General features: G+C 45.6%; 1 protein-coding gene across 1 annotated transcript in view; it reads left to right on the forward strand.

The window, feature by feature from the left end:
* Window positions 1–1,521: 1,521 nt before the first annotated feature.
* Window positions 1,522–19,666, forward strand: part of mlt (tubulin folding cofactor E like protein mlt) — a 63,464-nt gene continuing 45,319 nt past the window's right edge. Inside the window, exon 1 of the mRNA XM_076181342.1 lies at window positions 1,522–1,668. The gene's annotated coding sequence lies outside the window, so the exon portion shown is untranslated. The remainder of the gene's footprint in view (window positions 1,669–19,666) is intronic.

Here is a 19,666-nt window from a genome sequence, read left to right on the forward strand (position 1 = left end):
CTCTCGCTCTCGAAACTAATTCATTTCCCACTGAATAATTCAGCCTTCTGTGATTCACTCATTTCCTATATTTTACATTCGAATTCACTTTCCACCCCTGCCTCCCATATTTTCAAGATCTTCCTGCAATAATTTGCAATCTCCATCGACTTTTACCCTCTTCCTGGTGATATCATCATCGTCGGCTGCAAACTGGTGAAATTTGTCGTTCTATCCATCAAACCATTTACATACTTCAATTTTATTTTTCTTCCTTTCTTCGTATTCTTGTTTACTTATTCCTCGTGATTTAGTTTTTCTTCCTTGATATAGTGCTTCTTCGCTTTCTCCACCTCTCCCATGCTAATACATTTTCCTCTACCTTTCCTATGGCACTCTCTCTCTGCCAAGATCAGAGATATTTCCAATTTCTCCCGATTTTCTTTTGTCTCTTTGAAATCCTTCCAATCCTCGCCAATCCTTTAACAAATGCTTCAATTGCCTTATCTACTCGATTCACATCTCTCTTCTATATTGTCATCTGGCGCTTGAAATTCGAGTATTACATGACAATTTCCCAACAGGGCGTACATACCCAAGTTCAGTGACACCGGAGGAGGAGGGAGGAAGAAGAAGTAAGGAGGAGGAGGGAGGAAGAAGAAGGAAGGAGGAGCTGAATGAGGAGGCGGCAGAAATAAGGTTATTGTTGTGTTTATTTTCCTTTTGTTTAAGAAACGAAATGAACCCAACTCTTCCCAACTAGGTTGGAAACGCGCACGCGTACACACACACACACATATGTATATATATATATGTATGTATGTATGTATGCATGTGTGTGTGTGTGTGTGCGCGCGCGCGTGCTGCAGCCTGACGATCCCCATTCGCGGAAATTATAACCTGTCAGGCTTTCGCTAAGAGACCCAGTGTTTGGTACCTGCGTGGCCCCAACGTCTGTCGGAGGTTAAGAAAAAATACAAACTTGAAATGGAACAGTTTTCCGCGTCTATATCAGGTGAGAACGTCACTGCCCAGCGGTAACCTTGGGTCGAGCTCCAACACCTCCCTCCCTCCCTCCCCCAATCCCGTCCGCCTTCCTCCGACAAGGCATAACGGTCCTCCGACATCCCATGACTTTTCTCCAAAGCTTGCAGACACGACTTAAAACTATAAATATCTTTCCTAACGTATCAGCGTCCATATTCGGGTGATATGCCAGTCTGCTGTAACCTTTCCGCGACATCCAGGATGATCGACATGACGTCATATCGACTCAAGTTGGTATTGGATGGCCGGATACATTCATCCCGTTGCAGCCGTTAGAAGGTTATATGCAACATGCAACCCATCCTCTACTGCACAATAACAAAGCCACCTTCCACTGTTTCAACCGCGGAGTGCAAGAGCATTTGTGTGGTAAGAGTGCGCGCGCCATTCGCCGCTAGTGCGCATGTGCAACGCGAGGTGTGTTCGTGCATACGTCCAACCCAGAGGGCTGGAAGTATGTCAACGACTCAACGTTTGGACGTCCAGTTGGTCGTAAGACACCAAGTGAATTGTTCTTCACTGTGAGAGAGAGAACGGTGTTGGCGCGCGCGTGTCTTGTCTACAAATTAATCGCGGTGTGTCTTCGTTTCCGGCAAGTTGGCGCGTATCATCGTGACGTTACGTCACTCTGTTGGTTGGGAGGTAAGTTCACTGTTATACTAAAGCGACTGGAATTACGTCTTACGGGGCCATTCATGACAACCATTCAGTTACTGAAATGCTCTCTGCCAGTTACATGAGTGTGCAAGGTCAACATTTCAAATACCACGACTCTTATGCCCATATATCTCGTTTCTTTCCGTTATAAACAACAAAATCAACGTTTGCAAATGTAAACACCCGAATATGTATATTGGATCCGCTGGTCGCAAGAAAACCGCTCGTGTTGCGAAGGCACTAACTTTCCCCCAAGAAATAAGAAACAGCACTGGATGTCTTTGTTACAAAGACAATGCAATCGCTGTCAACAGCTGTTTTCCACTCAATGACTAAGTCGTTGGTGAAGAGCACCTGCTCGCTGACGATCCAACAAAAGAGCTAGTAGAGGTCCAACCTGAGAGAGAGAGAGAGAGAGAGAGAGAGAGAGAGAGAGAGAGAGAGAGAGAGAGAGAGAGAGAGAGAGAGAGAGAGAGAGAGAAAACATTACCTCTGGGGGAAACGACGTTTGTTGAAACCACAGAACAACTGGCTGGTCACCCCTTTATTTCTATCATGACTCCAACCCCCCCTCAAAAAAAGTGAATACACGTTTCCTCATCCGAATAATATCGTTCGAAATCAGCCAGAAATAATGAATGTACCGGAACACCTTATCGTTAACGTGGAGGTTTACCGTGATCAATTTAACAGTTAACGTCTTGACAGCGATAATCTTCACCGTCTTCGTAATGGCGAGGTGCCTTCATACGATGGCGTCGACACTGAGGGGGCGAGCGAGAGGTTTCCAAGTTGCTGGCCCTGAGGTGCTCCCAACTCGACGCCATGACAGAATACGTTATTTAACCGAGATCCACAATATTTCCCCCCCTCGGGATTTGCGCAGCTTTCCCACGGCCGCGTAAATTCTGACCTACTGCTTCATTCCCTACACATTAGATGCTCGTTTCTAAATGCGCGTATGTGGACGGTTGTTTTGAAGATGGACGGGGGGGGGGGGGATACAATGTCACAACATTTGGAAATCACTCCCTCCCAAAAAATAAAGAAATAATAACAGATAAAATAGTATAGTAAATAATAATGATAACGATAACATGCATGGACAGTGTGTATATATATATATATTACACACACAGACACTAGTATATATTTGTGTGTGTGTGTGTAAACAAAAGAAAACAAAAGAAACTGTAGCGTACGTCATCGTGACAAAGCGGCTAAATACAGAGACAATTCATATCCTTTCGTTGTTGTGGTGCTCGACCCCAACCCGAGTGAGTCCGACGTTCCAGGCAGCACAAAGCATGTAAAGTGGGCCACCGCGGCGGCTGGGTGGGTGGGGAGTTGGGGGATAACCATTTCCTGGACTCCATTCCCCCCCCCCCTCCCAACCCTACCAACAAACCATGCACTGGCCCATGGAAACGCCTCCCTTCACTTCGAATGAGCCATGCAGCGCTGCATGACGAGAGCCAGGCCCATGCCACCTTGGCATCATTAAAAGAGACCTATTGTTACCGTTTTTATTGACAGTGATATGTCAATGTTTCTATTATTGTCAATCTCGACTCCCAGCTACACTTTCAATATTATTCCAAGACATTCAGATCTTCCTGTGCTCATAAGCAGAAACACACTGAAAAATGTCCAACAAATATATATCACACAAATTCCCTTTACACATAGCTTCTTTGTAGGCCGGAACCTTTCACCTGAATGGAATAGCCTGTCTTTAATATAGTAAAATGTGAATCACCGTGTGGCGAAAGTGTCACCGTGTATGAAAACCCGAGACTAGTTGGCAACGTTTCAGCGGTTATTCTAGCTGCCGGCAAGCGATTTTAATCAAATGAGGGTGGGGTGAGGGGAAGGCGTCCGCAGTAACCTTTTCATTTCCTGCTTCGACTTTTATATTATCAGTTGTAACTGCCGCCAGGTCCTCTCTTCGATGTAAGGGAGAGCATCCCTAGCTATCTTTTTGTCTGGGTGGTGGTGCCACGGGTGGGTGAGTGGGTGGTGCCGTGGTTGTCTACTTGCGCGTGATGTCAGCCCTCAAGGTTTATCCCACAATCATATTGTACAAAAACGTCTTTTTTGCAGGGCAGCGCGTACACATCAAAGGTTAGGGTACAGCAGTTCACATTATGTAGCGTGTCCATCTACACATGGAATATGTGTGTGTGTGTGTGTGTGTGTGTGTGTGTGTGTGTGTGTGTGTGTGTGTGTGTGTGTGTGTGTATGTGTGTGTGTTGGATTAACATATTTGGCGAAATGCATGAATTAATAGGAGGAAGAAATAGGGAATGATCATAAAATTCCTAGATTCAATGAAATATGAGATTTGCAAGGCCACTTATCGACACTGCCACTGAAAACAGGAACTACCTGGTGGCAAGAACCGAACTGACACATGCACGAGATCCTTCTCACATTTCCAAATCATTACCCGTCCAGTGACTATCATGTGGCAGCGTCACCGTTTTCTATGTTAATTTTCATTCCCGTCAGGCGATTTTATTCAAATGGGAGGTGGGGCCCTTCCTCACAGGTTAATTAATGTAATAATAACACCCATTTCCGCTTCGGTAACCCACTTGAAAAGATAATGACGTCATAACATGGATGGGAGAATCACTTCTGGAAAGCCCGCCAGCACAACAAAGAGGTGGAGGAAGGGAAGGAAGAGGGAGAAGATGGAGGAGCATGTCGGTCACAAGGCGCCCACAGTCACCCAAGAAAGGAGCGGGTCGACGGTTGCTCCTCCTCCAACAGTGTATAGGCTCGCGAGGTCCGTGGGCGCTCGGTCGCTTCGTTGTGGAAACCAACGGTCATCGCTCACGTCACCACCACCACCCGGTTCGATCCGACATCATCACGGTCGAAGTCTCCGAAATGGGAATCGATCATCGATGTAGCCGTCAGAAAGCTCCAGCGTACTCAGTGCACCCGGGGTCCCGTCTCGGTCACCCCGAATTCTCCCTTCGCATCCAAACTGTTGCTATGCAACGCCGTCAAATCCGGCACGCAACAGACTTGACCTAAGTGACCGCTTGGCTCGAGACGTTCCCTTAGCCCGGACCAACATCTTTGGCTTAGGCCAGCCGACTCTACTCGGTCCAAAGGAGCACCCTGAAGCCCTATGCAAAATAAAGACAGTGGTCCTCCCCTCGGATCTATGGATCCATTCGAGAGGGGTTGGGGGGGTTCCACACATCGAAAAGTAGTGGGAGTGAATGGATACTCAGCGATTTCTTTCAGTGTTGAAACGAATTCTCCGAGATCTCCGGGATTATTATATTGTTATTATTTGCGGGACTGACACCCGCCCAGACCCCACAGGGAATAGGTCGAGAAGTCCTGGTCTACGATAACCCCTTCGTGCCGACCCGGATGAATCTGGTGACGACACATGAGCCAATGAGTGGAAGGGTGGTGAGTTAAACACAAAGAACAGTTGGAGTTTTATTCACTGACGTTTCGTCCTTACCAGGACATTCTGAAAGTACATACAGTTTCAGAAAATTAACAGCTTATATAATCCATCCTTGCCGTGTTCCCCTCCCTCTATACTCTCACCCGTCCTCTACCCTTTTTTCATGTGACTCCGACCATGTCACTTCTCCCTCCGTTCTCAATTGTCCTTTTTACCTCCTTGACAATCAGAGTACTTACCGCTCCTGCTAATTCTATAAACCCTTCCCTATGGTTGATGCAGGGGTGGGAAGTAATGTAGGCTGCCTCCACTATTTTTCTTTTATTTTTCTCTAGACCTTTGTGGAGCACCTATATCTTTTTCCAATCTGGAAGATGACCACATTGGTCTAAATTAACTACTAGCGAGTTGGAGGTTCTGTGAGCTCTGACGTCATTTTTGTCGTCAGCTGTTAATTTTCTGAAACTGTATGTACTTTGAGAATGTCCTGGTAAGGACGAAACGTCAGGGAATAAAACTCCAACTGTTCTTTGTGTTTAACTCACCACCCTTCCACTCATTTGTCTTCCATACTTCAACATGAGCCAATCTAGCTGACGACACGTAAGCCAACCCCTAGTCTCCCCTCACCTCACACGTCTATAAGAAGTTCGCTATGGTGGGATGCGTTATCGATTTTCTGCAGCCGAAGCATAGCTCAAGAAAATGGACCTTGAGAAGAGCAAACACGGGAGAGAGGGAGGGAGGGAGGGAGGGAGGGAGCGCCTCTGCCCAGCTGGCCAACGTACACATGGCGTCGCCTTCAAGAACGTAAACAAACAAGTCTTCGACACTCGAACACGAAGTGCGGAAACTGGCAGGGTCGCCAAACCGATTCTGACCACTGATTACGAACGTAAGAACTAGATTCTCTTCATCGATCATGCGTGACGACATATAAAACACGAATCAACCAGACCTGGACAATAGTTCATACAGTGCAAAACCTTTAAGATCACGTGCATGCCCGTCTATGACAATCGATCAAAAGTTTGAAACCCTTTACGAGAGAGAGAGAGAGAGAGAGAGAGAGAGAGAGAGAGAGAGAGAGAGAGAGAGAGAGAGAGAGAGGAGGAGAGAGAGAGAGAGAGAGAAGAGAGGAGAGAGAGAGAGAGAGAGACTGGGACTTTGGAAATCGATCACATCCGCCTGTTACGAGTGTGTGAGGAGGCACTCCCCCCCCCACCCCTTCCCCTCTACATCACACTCCAGCGATTGCTGTCCCAAGGTCTTTTTCTATTACAGACCAGACAAAGGCTCCTGCTGTATTGTTTTTTATGCTCTAAGTCCCGCGGGGGAGAGATCACAAAAACACAAACACACACACACAAATTGGATGAAAAAATAGTGTGTGCAAACACAATACAAGAATTTAAGAACAAACTTGATCTTGCGAGATACAAAAACGGGTCACCACGAGCATAGCTCCCCTTCCCGTATAATACAACTAAGTAAATACACACGACTCGGTGGTGCAGTTGGTAGAGTCCCCGCCTGTTACTACGGCAGTCCGGGTTTGAATCCTGCCCAGGTCTGAAATAATTTCAGTATCGCTGTGCTTCGAGTCGTTACTCCAACTCTCGTGGGCGGGGAGTTGGGTGTGTATTTACCTAGTTGTACCTAGTTGTATTTTACGGGAAGGGGAGCTATGCTCGTGAGGTCCCGTCTTCATATCTCATTTTATCTAAACTATTTTTAAATTCATGTATTGTCTTTGCACACACCACTTTCTCATCTAACTTATTCCAACTGTTTATTACTCTGTGAGGAAAGCTGTTCTTTTTCAAGTCTCTTCTATAGCTGTCTTTTTTTATTTTCTTTCCGTGTCCTCTTGTATTTCTGTTATCCCATTTTATCAGATTCTGTGTGTGCGTGTAAGGTCACGGCATTACCCATATATCGGCCATACGCTTTGAGCTCTCTTCCGGGAGGGAAATAGCAGTTGATCACGAGTCCAACACGTGATCCAAAGACCAAGGTGAATCACAAATGGGATCAAGTAAAATGTCAAATCAAACTGTTAGAGGCTCTCATACAAGACAAAATGGGATCAAGCAGACTAAACGTCAGTTCTGAAACTCTTAAACCCAGACATGCGCACATACACATACGGAATAGGATCACATAGACTATAGTCAGTTTCGAGGTCCTTCACACACTCATACACACATACAAACTTGGATCAAGTCAACTAAATGCCAGTTTTCAAAATATTTTACACGTACAAATGGGAATACATTAGCCTAAATGCCAGTTCTGAGCCCCCCCTTTCTCTCACAATAAGATAATTTAGACTATATGTCAATTTCACATCACACACACAGACAGACACACACACACACGTATCACTTGGGCAAGTGAATAGCGCGCGCGTGTCTGATTCACCATGGTCTTGGATCACGTGTTGGACTCGTGATCGACAGCTATTTTTCCTCCCGCAAGAGAGCTCAGAGCTCATATATGACCGATCTATGGTTAATGCTGTGACCTTACACGCACGCCCCCCCCCCCCACTGCCCCGCCTACGCAGCGCAGCGATACTGAAATTATTTAAGCCCTGGCGGGATTCGAACCCGGACTGCCGTAGTGGCAGCCGGGAACTCTACCAACTGCGCCACGAGTGAGTGTACGGGTGCGTGCATGTGTGTGTGCATAAGGTCAGTGTTACCCAATTGTCGGGAAATACGAACTATAATGCTCTCATCCAGGGATGTAATAGCTGTCGATCACGGGTTCAGTACGTGATCTAAGACCATGGTGAACCTCTCTCGCTCGCTTACACACACACACACACATACGCGCGCGCACACAATTTTTTTTCTAGGCTCTTCCTCTTCCTAATGATGAACCCTTTCCGTATCTACCGCCACTCTTCATTCTGGCTGCTGCCAGATTATTCCATTCACCTCTGCGACACTCCCCGTGTTGGCAAGCTGTGGCCTGTCGATTTGACAGAAGAAACGTCTTGCCATCCTGCCCAGGGATAAAGAATGGACAAAACACAAAAGCCTTCTCTCCCTTCCCCCTCGACTCGTCAATAGCTCCCCTTCTTTCCCCTCGCCCGTCCCCCCTCCCTTTCAAGGGGCCGATCACTGCCCCTCTCCCCAATCTCTACTTTGTGTGTCACACTCAATCGATGATGTATCATTCTTATCGCCAACGCCATCTTGCTTCTCCCTTTCTCTGTAGCCTCGTTCACCTCCCACCCCCACTATCCTTCTTCGTTCGCTCCATATCACCCATTACCAAAGACAAGACACTGACGAACTCTTCATCGTTGTTTCCAATATCATCCTCGAACAACTACTTATGCCTTCTTCGTGGTTCGTTTCGACAATAAACGACTTCTTGTGGTGGGATTCCAAACCAAGCCCGTGTGTTGACGAAGCTATACAGTCTGCCTCGTCGAGTACACAGCCTGAGGTTCGAATCCTACCCTGGAAACTCATATATCCATGCTCATGCAAGGCGACTTCACTCAGTCGAAGGAAATCCCCTTAACACCCAGAGGGAGGCGAGAATGAAACGTGCCCTCAAGCCAAGCCATTCCATGACGTTACTACACTAGATTCTGAGTTTAATTCCAGCACAAGAAACTCGCCCCCTCCCTCCCTCCCCTGGCTTTCCCAAAACCCACAACCCTACCGCAGACTTTCTCCCTCGTACCTCCTCCTCCAAGTCACACAAGCTACGGCTTCTGTGTACTTGGTCCTCGAAGCCACTCTCGCTAACGTGTCTTCCTCCCTCCCTCCCTTCCTAAAGGTTTAGTCTCTCGTCATACCGTCACCTTTTACCGTTCCCGACACTTACGTAACTGGTACAGCAAAGGAATAGTAATGTTACATGAAGCTGGCGTGTGTTTGTGAACTCTAGTGTACCAACGTTTCTATCATTATGGACAATCTCGCGCCGATTGAGATCACTAATATCAAGGTATGCATGAGCTATAACTACTTTGCCAACGCTGATTTATCATAGTGTCATCATGAAAGCGTGAAATACTTATGTAAACAAACACCCAGACAGACGCGGTAGTTATACGTGCCGGCGACTGTGCACTCGTGAAGTAATATACCCCACTCGGTCCATTTGCTTGGAAGTGGATCACAATACAACCTCCACATCAACGGTAGACTGTGACCCCTTGCAGCCAAAAGGGACATTTACAACTCTTGATTTTCCTGGCACCAAACTACTTTATTCAACTTTGCAGAGACCCTTGCCAGACAAAAACAAGTGTAGATTGGGTGTCATATATAGTATCACATTCTGTGACAACAGCTCGCCAGCTCTTCATGTTTGGACATTCATCCAACCTATTAGTAACCCTCTTCCACTTAAAAAAATCCCAAATATCTGCTCCCCACAACCTCCTTCTGTCCCTGGGCACTGAATTATTTGAGCAGCCCTTAGCCAGTCATTGAAAGGCCTCTCGTTCTAACCAGCACTAGAATAATTTTGTTCCTAATTATTACTATCTCTCTCTTACACACACACACACAACTGCCTTGCTGATGTAGTGGTATCAAACTCACATACTAACTCAGCAGTCAGAGTTCGATCACCGCCCAGGGCTGAAAGCATCACAGAACCTTCTTTTTTTGGTATGTGTATGTGTATGTGTATGTGTTTACCTAGTTGTATCTTACGGGAAGGGGAGCTATGCTCGTAGTGTCCCATCTTTGTATCTCGCAGTGTCTATTGTTTTGTCCAGTTTGTTCCAGATGTCTATCACTCTGTGTGGAAAACTTATTTTTTCAGGTCTCTTCTATAACTATCTCTTTTATGTTTTTCATGTCCTCTTGTGTTTCTCTTACGCGCGCGCGACTGTGTGTGTGTGTGTGTGTGTGTGTGTGTGTGTGTGTGTATTCACTTGGTCTTTGGATCACGTGTTGGACTCGTGATCGACAGCTATTTCCCTCCTGGAAGAGAGCTCAGAGCTCGTAGGTCCGATCTATGGGTAATGCTATGACCTTGCACACACACACACACACACACCCAACTCCCCGCCCACGAGAGTCAGAGTAACGACCCGAGGCACAGCGATACCGAAATAATTTCGGCCCTGGGCAGGATTCGAACTGGCTATTGGGAGCACTTCTGCTTCCCAGTTCAGCGCTCTTGTGTGAGCGCAAGTGTTTGTACGTGTCCCAGTGTCTTTGTGTTTGTGTCCCAGTGTGTGTGTCCGTGTGTGTGTCCCTGTGTGTGTGTCCCAGTGTGTGTGTGTGTGTGTGTCCCAGTGTGTGTGTGTGTCCCAGTGTGTGTGTGTGTGTGTGTGTGTGTGTGTGCGCGTGTGCCAGTGTGTGTGTGTGTGTGTGTGTATTCACCTTAGTGTTTGGATCACATGCTACACTCGTGATCGACAGCTCTTTCCCTCCCGGAAGAGAGCTCAGATTGTATGACCGATCTATGAGTAATGCTGTGACCTTACATGCACACACACACCCAACTCCCCGCCCACGAGTTGGAGTAACGACTCGAAGCACAGCGATACTGAAACTATTTCAGCCCTGGGCAGGATTCGAACCCGGACCACCGTAGTGACACTCAGGGACTACATCAACCACGCCACAGAGTCGTGTGTGTGTGTGTGTGTGTGTATGTGGGCCCGTGTGCGTGCATGTGGTTGTGTGTGTGTGTGTGTGTGTGTGTGTGTGTGTGTGTGGTTGGTTGTGTGTGTGTGTGGTTGGTTGTGTGTGTGGTTGTGTGTGTGGTTGTGTGTGTGTGTGTGTGTGTGTGTGTGTGTGTGTGTGTGTGTGTGTGTGTGTGTGTGTGGTTGTGTGGTTGTGTGTGTGTGTTTGTGTGTTTGTGTGTGTGTGGTTGTGTGGTTGTGTGGTTGTGTGTGTGTGTGTGTGTGTGTGTGTGTGTGTGTGTGTGTGTGTGTGTGTGTGTGTGTGTGTGTGTGTGTGTGTGTGTGTGTGTGTTTGTGTCCCATATGAGCTATAGAACTTTCCTCTGGATGGGTAACAACTATTGGTCACGAGTCCAGCGCGTTCTCCGAAACCATGGTAAATCACAAATATACACACGCAAACACCATAAATGGCCCATGGCTAGTATATAGACCATATAAGGAACTATTAGAAAAGCTGGACCCTCTCCTCGTTCTAAGAAAGGAGGGGATAACGTGATGGCTATTCAGATCTAAGAAAGAAGTAAAAGAGCCTGAAAAACAGCTCTTTAGTATGGGACGAGAGACCAACAGCAAAACATGGGAGAAAAGACAAGGGGCTTGAAGGATTACCAAAAATATTTGTCCATATAGGTACATTAATCTGTGGATATGGATAAATTGATAAATAAATTAATTAAAATCAAGTCTGACCTATGGAGTTACAGAAACGGAACCCCGCGAAGGTAGTTCTCCTGCTCTATATTACAATCAGGCAAATGCATTACTGCCCCTCTATATCTCCAGCCCTTTCTCGTACTTGCCTCCAATCGCAAGGGTTGAAACATGAAACTACTGCAACCCGTCGCGTGCTGGAAGGAGGAGGAAGGCCACACTGAGGACCTGGACGATGACCGCATGGCAAGTGAGAGCAACAACACTGAAGGTAAAGGCTGCGATGCATTGACCGCAGCCCCGGCGAGGCCTCTCCTCATCCCACGCAACGCAACGCAACCCAGGGCCCAGTTAGGTTCCCGGCTCCCGTCTCACTCCCCGACGCCTATCACCTATGCCTTCCCTTGGACTCCATCGCTAGACCCCTCAGTATTTAGCCCTCCGTAGCTCCTCCACCTGGAGGCCTTGAACTCTGGACAATTGTCATTTCCCCCCCTTGCCTAGCCACCCATAAACATTCCTTCTTGACTTACTCCCCTCCCCTCCCCTCTGACAGATCCTTTCAACATCTCGCCTGATTTCCAACGGGAACTTCTGAAACCGACCAGATGCCTACTTAACCTAACCTATCCGTACACACTCTCTCTCTCTCTCTCTTATATATATATATATATATATATATATATACGTGTGTGTGTGTGTGTGTGTGTGTAATACTTCAACCTGCATGGCAGAGATGGAGTCTATAGGCGTCCCATGCTCATTTCAAGTGTGTTCGTTTCATTGCTCCTAACTGAATTTCATACTCCTTAATAAATAAATAAATAATATTCTTAAGAGACAACGAGCAAAGTCCCAAGCCATTCTTAGTGCCATAAGTCAGATACCATCCGCGTAATTGAAATATGGCCAATGACAATAAACGATACATTTCTTTTTACATACATAGCCTAATAAATTTATTGTTCTAAACTAAAATTTACACTCCTTTGCCAAAACTTTGCTAGGAGGACGTGCTAGTGCGGTTAACCCGTCCGTGGGACTGACCACATCCTCACCCGTCCAAGTTCTCTTTTGATGATGTTTCCTGGAACTACGCCACACTTCACTCCCGCCCACCAACCTCTTCCATTTCCCGGGGCACTCACCCCCTCCCCCTTCACCCCGCTAGGCCCCAAACCCTCCCACCCACACAAAACTGCACCATGCGTGTATTTACCTAATTGTAATATACAGGAAAAGAGCAACGCTCGTAGGATCCCGTCTCCTATTCTCTAATGTTCTAACATAGCTAGACTCAAATTCATGTCCATTTCCATCTTAATCTATATCCTTGATTTTCAATCATCTTGTTCAGATTTGAACTCGTGTATTGTTTGAGCTTGGGCTGTACCACCTCTCTAAGCTATATAAAGCTGTATTTCTTCACCTCCTTTAGACATACCCATCTTCCGTTTTGTATTTACCTAACTGTAGTATACAGGAAAGGAGCAACGTTCGTAGGGTCCCGTCTCCTACTCTCCAATTTGTCATACCGAGCCTCGAATTGCGCACACGCGTGATTCACCTATTTATATGTTACTTCTGGAAACTGGTATGTTACAACACATTCGTAAATGTTCACTATAAACCCACTATCGGAGAAATGATATCGGAAGTACAGGAAAACTGTATATTTCGACTACTACCTGTAGTCCTCTTCAGCAGAAGAGGACTACAGACAGTGGTCGAAATATACGGTTTTCCTGTACTTCCGATATTATTTCTCCGATAGTGGTTTTATATGTTACTTCACTGAAATGTACAGAAAAACACTGCGTTCGTCTATAACCGTCCGTTTATCTCCTTCCGCTTTAAATTAATCACCTTTCTTTCATCGTTTTATCTTTTCGGCTATTCCGTTGATGTATTTGAACGAAAAATTATTTCTTCAGGTACTATGTTTTTTTTCCATTCCATTCAAGACCTTAACTTTAATCAACTGAAAGACACCTATCTTGAGGGGGGGGGGTTCATTACAAATGGGACCATCACAACGACATCACTAGTCAAGACCTTCCCTCTGGATCTCTTTGTCATGCCACAGTCGGTACCCGGCAGTGTCGACCGCCAGGGTAGTCGTGGTCGATGAATCAGGTTCTCTTGCAAGTCGAGACCTGAACATCCACAATCAACACCGAAATATCCCCAGACTGGAATAAAATCCCTTGTTTGTACACATAGGGAAGAAAGTGACACCATTATGAATTATAAATGTGTAACAGAATTATGTAAAACCAACCCCCATTTTTCACACGAGTATTTTACTACAAGAAATAAGAAAATAGTGGATAAAATTCGCCCTAAAAATACGCCTTCTCAAAACACCAGTGCCCCTAAGTTAAGATACCTGAGGACAACTTCCCTAGAAGTGGGAAGTTAAGATACCTAGGGATAATTTCCCTATTAGTGGGAAGAGCTTCACGCCTCCGCCGCATGGCGCGCGCGCGAGTGCCCGCATGACCTTCGTCTTGCGGGTTCAAGTCCTGCAGTGATGTGCTGCGCCACGTGGCCCTGCAAGCCTTTGTTTACATGGTGTTCGGGGACACGAACGTACGAACAAACGCACCGCGCCATCAAATATTCAGACGAAGATTTCCGCGTGTGGTCTGTAAGTTACACAATGTCCTGCCAGTCGCCATGTCGGTCTGTGGTGAAATAGTCCACAGACGCTTTCTTTTCCCTGACCAGTCACATGCGGTGATGAGATTGGATTACAGGTATGAGAAAAGTGCCAAGGCAGTCTCCAAGACTAACAACAATAATAATAACAATAATGATGATAACAATAATGATGATAATAATAACAATAATGATGATAATAATAATAATGATAATAATAATAATGATAATAATAATAATGATAATTAAAATAATATCAATAACGATAATGATAATAACACTAATGATAATAATAATAACAATAACGAAATTAAGATTCGTTTTTAAACAACATGTGGAGGGAGTTGGGTCATCGCTGGTGGCAAGGTTACAATGGGTCAGAAAATGGAACGAAGGTGCTGCTGCTGCCTGTTTCACCTGATGCCAAGGCGGTGACTGTACTGCAGTCTCTCTCTTACAACACACAGGCATGAGACTGTTAGTCATCCATCACAAACACGCGAAACTTAGTCATACCTGCTCGTATTTCAAACCTTTGCATGCAAACACCTAATCGGGGTGGGCAGGTGTACAAGAGTGTACCTACTGTTGGAGGATTGTGTTGGTACATTTTTTTTTTCGGGGGGAATGCTTACTGTTGGTGGAATTATGCCTTTTTGACTTTGGCTACCTCTCTTACAAGGGGGTAAAAGCCCTTGGTATATTTATGTACTGTTGGTGAAAAGTGTAGGTAGGACTGGGATAAAAAAAAAAAAAAAAAAAAAAAAAAAAAAAAAAAAAAACTTTACACTTTGGTAGCATGTGTCGGTATTATTATAATTTTCAATGACATGCAAAAAACAAAAAACAAAAAAGGAAGTTTACCAGTCTCGGTAATAGCAACAATACGAATAAAAAAATAAGCAAATAAGTAATTATAATGACCTCATCAGCGACAATGTACACTAGTCAAGTGTTCTACGTCTTTGTTGGCCGATACTAAGACTGCGTTCTTGACTCGGCCTTTTGTTGATACCTCCCAACCATCATCATCATCACTGGTTACGTGTCCTGAAGCAAGACAGTTTTCGCATTTACATAACCAGTACTGGCTTGAGCTTTTGTGCCAAAAACAATTCTGGAAATATCCACTTCCTGAAAAAAAAAAAAAAAAAAAAAAAAAAAAAAAAAAAAAAAATAGTGGATTTTCTTTTTCGTGCCCGAGATTAATCATATACCTACCAACACAAAATGCCAACTCACGAGTATTTTTCGTACCACAGAATAATCCCATACCCACCAGCATGCACTTCCATTCACGAGTATCTTTCGTACCACAGACTGATCCTGTACCTAAGCATGAACACTTCCATTCACAATATTTTTCATACCACACTTATCCTACACATATTAGTTTCCGCAGAGCACACGCACGAGCCCACCCAGGCCAAATTACACCAAAACTATGCACGCCCATCCCTTACAACAACATACCTAAGCATGTTCAACCCAAACTACAACGTACCCAAGCACATCCACTCTTACAGTAAACCACACGACCCATGTAAGCCCATCCCCTAACCAGAATATGCCTACCTACACCATCACTTTATAAAATAACACACACTACTAACCATATTCACACTCATTCCTTCTCTAGGCCTCTTCCGCCCGCCTTGCCCTAGAAAACATGTTTTGACCCGTGTGTGTGTGTGTGTGTGTCTGTGTGTCTGTGTGTGTGTGTGTGTCAGGGTGTGCAAGCTGACTTGGCAACTTGGATGGGTCAAACCGGTTCCCGTCTTCTTTCTTCTTCGTTGCAGCGCGAACCAGCGGTAGGCGTAGGCGTACCTTGGCAGGCGCGAGCCGCTGTGTGTGCGGGCGCCGTCTCCACGCCAACGACGCAAAATGTGCCCCAATGTTGGAATGTCTTTTATTATATAATCGCTGCGCAGTAGGCAACACCGGAAGAGTACAGTTGTGTAACACCATATGTCCAATAATACACATGAGAAACAGAAAGACGGGAAGAGGAGAGCAAGGAAAATACAGAAAAAACGTGGGATTAGAAATACACACACACACACACAGAGTAGATAAACCCAAAACACCAGAAACGTTTTTCATGCTATGTGTTTACTGCGACGTTTGTATCGCAGCTATCCAGTCTTGTTTGTTGTTGTTGTTGTTGTTGTCGTCGTCGTTCCCTAGACTGTCTGTCCGAGCAGTCCCGTCTCCCCAAGGAATGCCACAGCCGAAACTGGGTTTTCCCACAAATCCTTTATAGAGTGTATGTTGTGTTGTTTGCGTGCATGATTGTGTATAATGCAGTCTTCCATTATGTGTTGAATGGTATGGGGTGAACTTCACAATGTCATCCAGCCTCTTCTGGTAGCTTAGAAGTGCTGGGTTTGTTTGTTGTTGTGTTTGTTTGTTGTTGCCGATGCCGCACCTGCGGCGTGCGCGCACCACGGGTCCTCTTCCACGAAGAGATCTTCGTCCAAGTCCACATTTCCAGGAACTGCAGACATCGCCGCCGCCTCCTTCAGCCCAACTTTTACCTCAAGTTCCCGTGACAATGCCACTGGCGGTATGGAGGTTCACGCAAGGAAAAGATTAGTAACGACCCAGGTTGCCACCTTTGCCTTGTGTGCTAAGAGTTCTCCGGGGAATACTGTTGGGAAGGTACCTTCCTACTGTGTTTCGGAGGAACACAAGTTTTCAACCTTCAAGGTCCACTGCAGGACCACCGGGGTATGAAGGATTTCCCATCAAATGAACCTAATAGGGCGCCAGCCAAGAATAATCTTGATTAAAGGAATAAATATGAATACTCCATTACTTCAATTACTATTATCATTATTTTGCTACAAGACACCAAGACCACACCAAGTGCCAAGAAAGCCACAACACCTATTTTCCCAACCGTACAGTAGTCACCGGAAGTTGAAATTAGACGCGGGTCCACGTAGCATAAAACTATATACTATATATGCTACACATTACAATGATATTATTCTGTCAACTCCCAGTACTGTAAACGACAGCCTCGGAATTCAAGCAATAAAAATACATAAAATCTATGATACATTTCTTTTTTTTGGGGGGGGGAAGAGGGGTATGGAATGTCTCGCGATTCAAAACCTCTGCTGGGAGCGTCACATGGCTAAGCTGGGAAGGACGAGAGTGAGCTTAGCGACTCACCAAACGGGGGATGACATTCAAAAAATGCCAATTCTCATGCGCCCATACACGGCTCTCACCCACACCTCTCCCCCTGTATTGGGTGAATGCCCATCTCCATTCATCCGTATGCCACGGCGATTCTTCTCAACTTCTGGCTTCTGTCAGAAATTTTAATTATGAAGGGAAGCCCCCCCCCCCCATCTCCTGGCCGCTTATGGGTCATGTTTCACCTGTTCATCCTGTCTGTCGCCAGGCGATTTAATTCAACTGAGATCACCCTCCCCCTCCCCTCCCTGCATAGGTACGGGGGAGGAAGTTGTCGCAACCATTGCTTCCGTTTATCTCGTTATCCACATCAACGGCCAAGATGGTGATGACGATGGCGAAGGAGTAAAGCCAGGGACAGGCCGAATAACTTCTTCCTGGAGATCCTCTCTGTCTATGTCTATCTTATCTGGCGTCAAGTTATTCCATTTGGCGCCGTGGCACCTCCCCATCGACAAGAATAAGAAACTTCGATTCAGTCTCGATTAATCCCATTCGCACCTAACTGTGTTTCCCCTTTAAATCTTGACGTCTCAGTTAACCCCCTTTCAATCGAAGGTTATCCTCACTTTTCTTCTGGACTGTCGTCGGGAGATTATTTCATCCGCACACACGCCCTTGCACCCTTTAAATATTTTGTTAAGGCGACCTCCAAACTATTTCAACTCACGCCGGCCAGCTCCTGCAAGGAGTCAACCCGAAGACATTCCTTCCCCTTCATTGGGAGGCTCTGGAACTCTCCTCTCCACTACGCTTTTCCATCAATCGGCAAGCTGGACCCGTAGACGGTTTCAGTCAGTTTCAGGGCCATCTCTTGTCCTGAAAGGACCGCTGATGATGTTACGTAAAGCCCTCTGCCGGGTGACGCCCCTGACCAGCCACCCTAGGTAACAATGGATGGTATGCGGCTCATACAGCGTATCTATACACCTGGGGTGCACACTATTGTACACACACACACACACACACATACACACACACACTCTCATGAACAACAACGGAGCGAAATTGGATTAAGCCCTGGCAAACTACGGTCCATAACAAATCTCACACAAACACACACAAATAGGTCATAATCAACACAATACTGCTTAGTGTAGAAGCAAGAAGAATGATCAGAGGATATGGAAAGAAACAGAAACAGGGTAATGTGTTCGAAGGATGTCAAGAAATAAAGTTTTCCATGCAGGTTGATACACTCGTGTCTGGCGCGACGTAGTTTTTGTCCTATTGAAACGACAGTAAATACAATTAGGCAAAAACACACACACAGATCTGAATGACAAGAAGTACGAAGAAAGAACGCGAAACCTGGGGCTCCTTACATTGAGAAAGCGAAGAGGTGAAATATCTACATATCACAAAGGTACAGAGAACAAGACAACGAAGACCCGCTAGTATGGAATGAAAGATGAACAATAGGTCTGTTAGAAAGTTTAAAAAATAACATAACATTGTTTTGACGACAATACAGCTTCCCACATAGATGCGTGGATTTGTTTAACAAGTTGGATTAAAGTATAATCCAGGCCAATAACATAAATGAACCCATGGCAGTTTGACTAATGGAGACAGAGACGGGTTCCCCCTGAGCACAGCCCCAAACCCTGTATACTACTTGGTAAATACGAATATTCCTTTGTCCCCCTGGAAAAAGTGAAGCCACAACAGTGACCAGTCCTCTCTCAAACAACAACAAAACGTAAATCAACCCTGACAGAATCCATCAGCAACACAAATGCCAATTTATGTCAGACTTTTTTATTCAATGGTTTACGGGTTCCCTTAGGTCCGAGGGCGAAAATAAAAAATGCCCCTACACCTTTATCTATCTATTTATTTATATAAAGCTTTTTGGCGACCATGTCAGGTCGGTGAAAAAAAAAAATAATAATAGTAATAAATTTTTCATTTTTGCTTAATCTATTCTTACTGGCCAGACTGATGAGCACACAAGCTACAGTATGTACCAGGCTTTGCATGTTTTGTATTTTATACCAACGCTAGTCGGCAATTCGGCGGAAAAAATGAGAGGAATTTCGCGGATTTATCTTTTTCGATTTCGGGTTTTCCAACGTGGGAGGGCCCGTAACCCAATAAATTAAAGAAGTCTGGCCTTACCTCGAAATAAGACACACACACACACACACACACACGCAGACAGGCCCATTACCTGATGTGACTACGGAATCTGGAGAGCTTACGTAACGTGCGTCTCGATCTCGCTCTGCACAGGGTGAGAAATCCCACTGGCCGCGGCGAAGTCCCCTAGCAGGACTTCCTCCTCCGCGCGTCACAAGGTCCCGCGACCCGTACGAACCTTATTAACAAACACGGAGGCGACTCAGACATGT

The sequence above is a fragment of the Oratosquilla oratoria genome, unplaced genomic scaffold (genome assembly GCF_046742065.1).
Source record: "Oratosquilla oratoria isolate Oo_2021 unplaced genomic scaffold, ASM4674206v1 SCAFFOLD232, whole genome shotgun sequence".
Classification (NCBI taxonomy): domain Eukaryota; kingdom Metazoa; phylum Arthropoda; class Malacostraca; order Stomatopoda; family Squillidae; genus Oratosquilla; species Oratosquilla oratoria.